Source organism: Hibiscus syriacus, unplaced genomic scaffold (genome assembly GCF_006381635.1).
Source record: "Hibiscus syriacus cultivar Baekdansim isolate YM2019G1 unplaced genomic scaffold, ASM638163v2 tig00111989_pilon, whole genome shotgun sequence".
NCBI lineage: Eukaryota > Viridiplantae > Streptophyta > Magnoliopsida > Malvales > Malvaceae > Hibiscus > Hibiscus syriacus.
In genome coordinates this window covers 461,651-472,919 of record NW_024063230.1, presented here as the reverse complement: position 1 = coordinate 472,919, position 11,269 = coordinate 461,651, and the positions used below count along the sequence as shown (strand labels likewise).

The 11,269-nt window shown below is 32.2% G+C and overlaps 1 long non-coding RNA gene across 1 annotated transcript; it reads left to right on the top strand.

The window, feature by feature from the left end:
• The first annotated feature begins 7,468 nt into the window (after positions 1-7,468).
• Positions 7,469-7,966, top strand: LOC120173868. Its single transcript, XR_005521100.1, has 3 exons — positions 7,469-7,484; positions 7,585-7,810; positions 7,928-7,966. It is a non-coding gene; the product is annotated as an uncharacterized LOC120173868 (long non-coding RNA).
• Positions 7,967-11,269: the final 3,303 nt, after the last annotated feature.

Sequence of the window (11,269 nt, the reverse complement as noted above, 5' to 3'; positions counted from 1 at the left end):
TTATTTTTCTTGAGATTTGGTTCGAATAATCCAAAACGTGGGTTGTGCCGATGACCAAAAATGGGTGGGGTTTCGAAGTTTCGAACCTAGATCTACCCCGAGGCGTGTTCATTTTTTATCCCCCTAATGCGCAATATCAACGTTAATTGTCTTTCAAATTTGGCCCCAATCTTTATTTTTCTTTATATTAGTCCTTTTATTTATTGTATGGATATTTTTATTTATTTATTATTTACATTATTGTCATTATATAAATATATATACATATGTTTTTTTAAATGATTTTCAATTTATTTTTTTACACTATATATTATTATTATATATACATATATTTTTTATTTATTTATATTCATTTGGTTATTTTTTTATTATTATTATTATATATATATATACATTTTTTAATATTTTACTTATAAGCGTATTATTACCATATATATATTGTAATTATCTTATTTAGTTTTTTTTACTTTATCATTATACGTATATATGTATGTTTTAATAGTTTATTTATAAGCCAATTATCATTATATGTATACTTTTATATTTGATTTATATATTTATTTATTTTTGTTTTGGTTTTATTTATTTGTTTATATTATATTATATTTTCATATTACTATCATTATTGTTATGATTATTATTTTTCTATTTTACTCATTTATATATATATATATTTTTTAATATTTTATTTATTTATTTATTTTTATTTATTTATTTTTCCTTTTATTTTTTTACTTATTTTTATTCTTTTTTTTTCATTTATTCATTTTCCCTCTAACACATCTTATGACTTTTTAAGGGTATTTTCGTCAATTAATCAGAGGTAAGTAATTCATGATCAAATTTTACCTTTTAATTTAAAATTACAATTTTCTTAATTAAGACAACTGGAAATTACGTAGTACCGAAAGGGCGGTTCAAGGGTGCTAATCCTTCCTTGACCGTAACCGACTCCCGAGCCCGACATATTTCTGGTAAGACGCAGATCAGGTAAGAAATAGGGTATCCGATCAACCCATTTATTTTTAAATAAATGATCGGTGGCGACTCCAATCCACATTTTTCAAGTCGAAGCCCAATCTCGGGGCCCAACCGAAAGACGGTTGCGACAAAATGATAACGTTAGTGACTGATTTGTGACTTTTAAAATATTAGTGATGAAAATTAAAACTTACTCAAATATTAGTGATCAATTGTGTAGTTTACCCTTATTTTTATTAAGCTAACCCTAGGTGCGTTTGGTTCACAGAATGTAAGATTATCGGTGGGAATAAGATTACCGGCGGGAATAAGATTACTGGGAATGTTTTATTTTGTGTTTGATTCGTTTAGCAGGAATGTAAGATTACAGTGTTTGGTTAAAATAATAAAAGATTATTGAAATGCATATTTTACTAAATTGTCCTTATTATTTATTTGTTTTTTAACAAGTTGAATTCTACTATAATTAATTTATATATTTTCTTTAAAAATTTTAAATTCATAAAATTTATATAACTTTTTTTTACAAAATTGAAAAGATAAATAGGTTTAATGAAAAGGTAAAATTTTATTTTAACACCCTTAATATAAAATTCTAATTATTAGTTTAAAGATAAATTTATAATTTAACATTCGTAGAATTTTTTTATTCAACGACATAATAATGATATTTTTAAAAACAAATTAAGGGTATTTTAGTCTAAACCGTTGGGAATGTAAAAATACCTAAGGGAAGGGTAATCACATTCCTGGTAATATACCTCCAAAATACCACTGTTGAGAATAACTTATTATCGGGATTGTAAATGTTTGTCAACCAAATAGAAGAATGACATTCCATTCCTCCGGTAATGTGAGATACCCTAAACTAAACGCCCCTAAAAACTCTCAACTCTCGTCTCTGTCATTTGATCAACGTTACTTTTCTTCAAACTTCCCAAACCATACACCAATCACCGTTCATCGGTGGTCACTTGAAATCCGATCACCCCTAACCACGATCGTTGACTAAAAAACCCCTAAATAACCTAAAACCGTTGTTACCTCATCTAACCTCTCCCTTATCCATGACCGAGACTCAAGACTGAAACATTCAGGGGGTGTTTGGTTCATGGATTTTTGGATTCCTGGCAGTAATATTTTTTTCCGAGTTAAAGATACCCATGTTTGGATGATTCACTTTCCTAAGTGAAGGTAAAAGGTTATTACCAACAGTGTTTTTTGGGTTTAGATTACTGGGAATATTATTCCCACATCTCATATAAGGTATTTCTTTATTCCCGTGCTTAATGGGCTAAAAATACCCTTCTCCCGTTTGCTTGCTTCTACGATGGAAAAATTCAACTTCTTCGATTTGGCGAGAGAAACTCACAGAGTATAATTCCTCTTCCGATTTCAAAGACCACATGCTTCGATTTGGCGAGAGAAGCATTCTTCTTATTTGATTTCCCTTTTCTATTAGAAAAACAGAGGAAGAAATGGACAGCGGAAGAAGAAGATGCACTCAAGGCAGGAGTTCTTAAGCATGGTACTGGAAAATGGCATAATATCCGTTCAGATCCTGAGTTTAGTTATGTCTTGCGTTCACGCTCAAATGTGGATCTCAAGGTATGTAGTTGAGCCTCAAGTAGGATTCTTTATATTAGATTCTAGATTTTTTCCTTTTTTTTGTTATGGCTTTATGTTTTTCTTTTATTTCAGGGCTTAATAATCTGAAGGAGCTACAGATATCAAATAGTAACATCACTAATTATGGGTTGTCTTATTTGAGAGGTATTTATCTACCTTTTCTTTTGCATAGTGGACACACACTGTCGTCCATTGTGTTATATAAAAGGATAGGATTTCTCTTTGTTTATATTCATTGTTCTTGGTTTCAGTTCCTAATGCATTGAATGTAACATAATTAATACATCTTATCTTTTAGGTCATAGTCTTCAGGGTCTTCTAGTGATGGCATCTTAATCTTTTTTCCCGTACTAATAATATATTATCTTAATAAGACCAGATGACCTAAAGAATTAAACATATTATGTTATGTACTAACATTAATTTCCATGGCAGGTTTGAACAAACTTAATATGTTGAATCTGGAGGGATGTAACGTTATTGCTGCATGCTTGGATTCCATCTCAGGCGTGTTCTCATTACTTACCTCTACTGATAATTTAACAGTACATTTTGTAGTTGTTATACATTGAACATGGATGTGCCTTCAGATATAGTGACATGTATTTCATTGGGGAAACCAGTAGGTGGATAAGGATAAACTCTCTATCATTATCATGCATAGAAGATCAAACTTCATCATATCACAAAAACAATGAGTTGTTAACAAGTCCATGGAGTTTGAGCAATTATCGAATTTCCTGGAATTATAATAATTTCGTGTGACATGCAATCATTGGTATACTTAAATCCTGGAAGATGTGGCCTAACAGATGATGGATGCGACAAGTTTTCTGGTGATTTGTGTTTGAATTCCTTTAATCCTTTGATTCTTGAACCATTGTGTAGAACTACTACATTGCTAAGTATAGTTGGAATGATTACAGTATTCACCAAGCAGAGTAAAGCCCCTGTTTTGTTTTATTTTTTGTTTGGTGTCTTTAAGTTGGCTTGCACTCAGGTTTTTTAAAATCGAAATCTAATCTGATGAATGATTTTAGCATTCAAACGAATTTATTACTATTAGTGTATTGTGTTTGTTTCAATTTCTAGGTCTTTGTTTCTTTAGATTTTAGAAAATGAATAGCTTAATAATAATTCATATATGTCAAATTGATTTTTGAAATAGAGAAATCCATCATTTTCGTATCTGCAACTGTCTTTCTCAAAATCTCAACATTATTTACAAGTGCGGCTAACATCATCTTCCCTCTCCTTTGATCATCTTCCCTTTGCTTACTATTGGATTCTTCACATTTGTTGATTGAATTAGTTCACAGTATTGAATTAGTGGAGTAGAAATCTGTTAGATTGGTGTTTAATCCTTTGCTTGCTGGGTATATTATATTTCATTTGCAAATTTATACACGATTTAGGCACTGAGGTAGGTGTATGTGCAAATTTATACTCTTAGTGTCCATGTATCTTTTACACACTTAGGCCCCGTTTGGTTCATGGATTTAAACATTCCTGGGAGGAATGTTTTTTTCCAGGTTAAGATACCTACGTTTGGATAACCATTATTCCCGAGCGACGGTAAACATTGTATACCAACAGTGTCGTTTTTCCCTGTTTTACTAGGAATATTAATCCCCCATATCTCTTTGGTATTTGTTGATTCCTGTCGTTTGTTGGCTAAAATACCCCTCCGTTAGCCTTTTTGGCTGAAATTATTATCCTTCCTCGATTTGGCGAGAGTTGTGCGAGGAGTTGTCTCTTGCTCCAACAGACTTCATTTTCTGTGTTGTTGTTGCCAGGTTCGTCTCTCCCAAAACTGTTTTCTCCCTCTGTTCATTTAAGCTGATTTTGGACTGATTTTGGATCTAAAAATTGGATTTTTTCTCTATTCCTGGAAAGGAACGATTTTGGACTGAGATTTCTCTCTTCTAAAATTAAAAACTATAGTTTAAGCTGATGGGATTTCGATTCTCAGAGTTTTGTTTTTTTTCAAGTCTGAACTAGCAGCAAATCAGATATAGTTTCAAGTAGTATATGCATTGTGTACTGTACCGGTTGAAATTTGGAATCGTTAACACTTTGAATCCCATTTCCCCTTTTTATTTCACCTTTACCGAGTCTCATCTGGAGGTTTGAGAGCTTTCAGATTGCTAATTTGACTTCTAAGAAATTAAAGTGGTTGATGATTCTTTGAGGTCGAGGTTGTAGGGGTGAGCTGAGTTTTGTTTCACAGGCTGGGGTCGAGTTGTATTTTCTTTGGTTGTTGTTAATTCCTTTTTTGATCTATTTATGTGTAATATGAAGTATTCAGTCATGGTTTCTTTATTCTGTCGTCTGTTGTTGTGTTTTTGATAAATTAGTTTAGCTGGGAAACCTGTAGTAGTTTTACTTTTCTGGATTTTGCTTTGGTTCTTGCCTGAGTATTGTGGTTGTTTGTTCAACGAGGGAGTTGGTTGTTGCGCTGGTCTCGTTTTAGCTTTGGTGGATGTTGATGTCAAGTTACAGGATTGTTTCGTTCCTTTGGTTAGGTTGTTTTTGCCAGTCTTTAGTTCTCTTTTTCTTTTAATGGTGGTCGGAGTTGGCTCTTATTTGTGTTGTTGTGGAACTGTTGTAGTGTAGGGCTGGAGGTTTGGTTTTAGCATGGTTCATTGTGTTGTAATTGTTTGTGTTCGTTGATCACTATTATTTTTGCCCTCTCCATACTTGGTCTAGTATTCACCATGAGACTCTTTTTGGATCAGAAACTGAATAGAGCCCTTATAAACTTCATCCGGATATATCAAAGTAAATTATTGCATATGTTAAGAAAAACTCTAAGCTGCTAGTACTTCAGTTCTATTGACCTCATGTTACAATAATCACTAATGATCCCTTCCGTATTAAAAGAAATAAACTACATTAACTTTAGTTAATAATGCAACCAATGGTTTGTTGATTGAATGGTCATTAGAACATAACAGAGGATGATTTTTGTACAACTAATAGCATCTATATCTTATTTTGTTTTCACTGACTAGTACTACCAATACAAATCCCACTTGCCCCCGACCTAATCAAGGAATACAGTTTGGTTTAAAAAAACAGTAGCGTCATTTGATTCTGATTCTTCTCTTTTACTTCTTGTTCCTTGTGCTGTTCTATCTTGTGGTTCCTAAGGGGACGGGTCACATTGTACTCTGCCCTTTTGGAGGATATATTCACCCAACTTGCTCAACCCATTAAGCTTTTCCTCCAGTTTATAAGGAGCTTCTATCATGATATCTCTTAGACACCCTCTCTTGAAGTAAACCTCTGAGAGAAACAACCCATCTTTTTCCTTCCATCATTATTGCAAGTTTCAATTTATTCACCCTCCCTCTAACTTTCAGTCGCATGCATATTTCTTTAAGTTTCAGCATGCCATTCACCAGAGCTTATAAACCCTTTGTTTTCAGTTGCTGCATTAAGATTTTCATAAATTTATCATAAAAAGATAAAAATAAAAATCAGTTCAAATTTATAACTAAGGATTTAGTAATATAAAGTAGGGTATGTATATGTTATCTTACGTATAAGGAATTGACATAAAGTGGGTAGCAGATATCAACTAAACGATCATAGTATAAACTCTTATCAATTATACTAGGCTTCTTATTTTATCAGTACGATACAATAAACATATATAACAGCATAGATTTGGAGCCCAAATGACTTTACGACCTAGTGGCTCCCAAGTAATGTATATTTGGTCAGTGATTTTCTATAATTCTCAGCTTATGTTAATCTCTTGATTTGAAACTTCCGATTGAAACAATGGATTTGAAGCACCTATATCAGGTTGATGCTGTTGTTGTGCTTTGCATACAACCCGAACCTAGTTATAGGCCACTCATAACTGATGTCCTGCATTCTCTCATCCCTCTATAGTACCAGTGGAACTAGGAGGTTCGTTAAGAGTTACATAGCCGGTCAGTCCAACCTATCTTTCTTCAGTTTCGTGTCGGTTATACAAATTCGGAAGTTATGATCGCGATGTCTTGAGTTTTGATTTTGCATCTTCTCGTCTTGGCTAAAAGATTGCTTCGGTAGCTTTCCCTCATTCTTTTCAAAATGAACGTTCCCTTTGAGGATCTGATACAATTTCAGTCTGCGGTGAAAATACACTTTTTGGTTTTCTGGTGATACAATATAAAGTAAGGTAATATTTGAAATACGAATATTTAACAAAAAAATGTTAAACTCTTGATTTATGTTTTTAATTACTTTAGAACTGTTAAATTAGTTTTCATATATTTTTATTGTGATGACACACAATTGTTCTTGTTTAATATTATTATGTTATAATAATAAAATGTTTGCTCATAATAACAGTTATGGCTCGTTTACCAATGCGAAAGAAGACGCATATCGCCACAATTCTTATTTTACAACTGCAAATGATGGAGATTATTTGTCATATGCTTATGGTTATTTCAGTTATTCTTAGAAAATATAAAAATAGACCTAAAATAAGTTATGCACATGAAAGACTTCATAGACATAATATTAGATCACTTAATTTACATAAAATTGTATTTGAAAGTGATAGACAAAGTGTTGATAATTGTCGAATGGATAGGAGAGCATTTATCAAATTGTGTCGCCTATTACAAAGTCACGGTGGGTTAAAAAAGAGTCGATCTATGTCTATAGAAGAAATGGTTATTACTTTCCTTCATATTATATCCCACCATATTAAGAATAGAGTTCTAAAACGTCAAACAGTAAGATCTGGTGAAACAATTAGTAGAGTTCTCCATACAGTGTTAGCTTCAATCTTGAAACTGCATCCGATTCTTTTTAGAAAACCAGAACCGATACAAGATAATTCAACAAACGATAAATGGAAATGGTTTAAGGTTTTTGTATCATAATTATGAAATTTCTTTTAAGTTAATTACTAATACTTTATACATAAATGGATACTAATAATGTAATTTAATTATTTGATGAATATAGGGATGTTTGGGTGCTCTAGATGGAACGTATATTAAGGTCAATGTATCTTCAATCGATAAACCTAGGTACAGAACAAGAAAAAATGAAATTGCGACAAATGTACTTGGTGTTTGCACACCAAACATGCAATTCATTTATGTTTTACCTGGGTGGGAAGGTTCTGCAGCTGATGGTAGAATACTCAGAGATGCCATTAGTAGAAGAAATGGTTTAAATGTTCCACAAGGTAATTTATTAGGTCATTAATATATACATACATATATATATATATATATATATAAAAGAATGTAAACTTCTTACAAGTTTTGTATATTAATTCACTTTTTAAATTAAAATAATATAGGGTGTTACTACTTATGTGATGCTGGATACACGAATGGAGAGGGATTTCTTACACCATATAGAGGTCAAAGATACCACTTGAATGATTGGAGAGAAGGACACCAACCTACCAGCCCTCAAGAATATTTCAACATGAAACATTCTCAAGCTAGGAATTGCATTGAGAGATGTTTTGGCATATTGAAAGCGAGATGGGCAATTTTAAGGGAAAAAATCATTTTATCCAGTGAAAACACAATGTAGACTTATTTCCGCTTGTTGTCTTCTCCATAATTTCATAAGATCTGAGATGCCAATTGATCCTATTGAATCTGACTATATTGAATATAGTAGGCATGCTGAAGAGATTAATGAGGTAGAAATGATCAGACATTGTGAGCCAAGCAGTGCTTGGACTGAGTGGAGAGACAAATTAGCAAAAGATATGTTTACTAGTTGGTTGTCGTCACGTACTTTAGGATAGATGTTATTTTATGTTATGTATGGACTTTCACCTTGTATTTTATCTAATGTTTGTGGTCATTGCTTTTATGCATTTGACATCTTTATATTTTATGGCATAAACTTTATTAAATTTTATGTATTTCTCTTCTAAAAAATTCGAATTTTATTTGTTATGGACATTCATTACTTATGTCATTCACTACATTTGATTTCTATTATGTTACTTTTAAATTTAATTTATGATTATTATTGATAATGATGACATGTTTTATGTTATGTTATACATTTTTTATATACATCTTCTTAGATTATTTCGAAGAGTAATATGTCAACATCAAATATGGAATCTCAAAGGGGGGGAAAACGGACATCTGGAAAGGTTAAGTCTATAGTTTCTAAAAAGACGTGGAGTAAACAGGAGGATGCTACACTTGTTGAATGCTTACACATTTTGGCAGAAGACCCACATTGGAAAGATGATAATGGAACATTTAGATCAGGTTATCTATCTCATCTTGAAAAGATGTTAGAAATCAAGTTTCCGACATCACAAATTAGGGTACATCCACATATTGAATCTAGAGTGAAGATACTCAAAAGACAATATAATGCTTTATCAGAAATATTGAATATTGGAAGTGGATTCGGTTGGAATGAAGAAGAAAAATGTTTACCTGCACCAAAGGATGTGTTTGATGATTGGGTTAGAGTAAGTATTTTACTTGAATTTATCTTCTTTCTGTACTCTTTGTTATCTACATAGGTAATTGTAAGATTTATTAAATATGCGATTTTATTATATTGTAGAGTCATCCAACTGTTGTTGGATTGAGAAACAAGCCATTTCCATTCTTTGACGACTTTGTTCAAATATTTTGAAAAGAAAGAGCAACAGGAATAGCAGCTGAGACAGCAGCTGATCCAGTGGAACATATTGATGTTGAAGACAATGCATTTATAGATGCATTACTTGAAGACGAGGAGTAAGAGATTCTGAATCAAGAGAGGATGTTGGTGTTTCAACTTGCCAAACATCTGCTGCCACTGCCTCTACCCCTGTAATGAAAAAAGTAGCTAGCAAGAAAAGGTCTTGAAGTGATGATGGGTTAACCGAGCTTGTACATGAGATAAGTAAGTTTGGTGCTGCATACCGAGAAACTGCCAAAGAAATTAAGGATATTACTGCTTTATTGAAAAAGGAGGCAGAAGGAAATGATCGAAGAATGTCGATTTTCACAGAAATCATGAAAATTGAAGGCCTATCCAATGATGAAATGCTTACTGTAGGAGAGTATATTAGCAAAGATGCGCACAAGGTAGATTTATTCTTTTCTTTGCTAAAAGAATTCAAAAAAGATTATGTGATTAAGCAATTAGTTGAATGCCATCACTTTATACCATCCTTTTGATTGTGGTCCTTTTACAATTATGTCGATCTCTTTTTGATTATGACTTTAGAATATGGTCCCAACTTTTTTGTGTAGCTTATCCAGGTATATGTCAAGCTTTTGACTTGGAGAATTTTTGTGTATATATTATAGCCAACATATATGATTAAGTTTAGAATGCCATGGCTTTTATCTTTTGTAAGTCTGAACATTGTACAAACTTTTGATGGTTAATGTTATACTTCTTTTTGTTATGTAAGTTTATCTCATGATACTAGTAATTTCAAGCATAATTTTACTGATAACTACTACAGAAACAGACATTGTTTCAGTATGAAGTTTTAACTCTATCTATGATAAATAAGTTATCTTTTTATTACTTACCAGCTTTGCATAATGTTGAAAACATTTTGATATTTCGATATAACAAATTAAGTTAAATGAATTTTAAGATTTTCCAAATGATTTTCTAAGTATATTCGATAGAATTATTCGAATATCAAAACATTACTCCAAATCTTTCAAAGATCATTTTTAATCCTTACTCAAAGTGTAAAATTAAGTTTTAATCTTAAAACAATTTCAAAATAATTTTACAAAGTATTTCGAACCATTTCAAAGCCAAACATTCCAGATTGCTCAGAGGGAACCGATTCCCCCTAAGGGGGTACCGATTCCCCCTGAATGGTTTGGCTCTGAGAATTCCAGTATGCTCGGAGGGAACCGATTCCCCCCAGGGGGTACTGATTCCCCCTTGTATAACGGTCAAAATATTTGAATTTTACACTTAGGGAATCGATTCCCCATAGGGGGTATCGATTCCCCCAACTCTCTAAACTGTTTTATTAATTGTTTTCACACTAAAATGGCTATATTATTTTCTCTAATTATCCCCAACGTTCAGAAATGATTCAAGGTGTATTTAAGCAAGCTTAGAAGCCATTGATAAAAAACAAGAAACATCAAGCAATTAGAATCAAGAGAGAATCAAAGAGAAAGCATCAAACCTCAAGTTTGAGCATTTCAAGCCTATTTTTCATTCAATATTCGTTTTGCTTTCAAGAACACTTATTGTGCTCAATTGTATTTATTCTTGAGTGTTCTTTCTTTGTTCTAGAATTGTGCAAACATATTTGCCTTGTGAGGTTTTTCTTGTAAGTTTGCAAATTTGTATTTCTCTTTGAGAAAAGAGTGTTCTCAAGAATTGGGGTATATTCTTGAGGGAGTTGTAAGGTTATCTCTTTGGCCTTAAAAGAAAGAAAAAATTAGTGAATTTGTTGGAAAATCCTTAGTGTGGATAGCTAAGGTAGTGGACGTAGACTTTGGTTGATAAAGTCGAACCACTCTAAATCGCTGTGCAATTTTTTCAATTTTTTGCAAAAGCTTCCACCAAAATTTTTATTGCCAATTCACCCCCCTCTTGGCCGATTCAGTCAATCGATTAACTCAACACATAACCATTACATTGAGACAATTAATGCTATGAAAGAACACATTTGTCTTCAGAAATG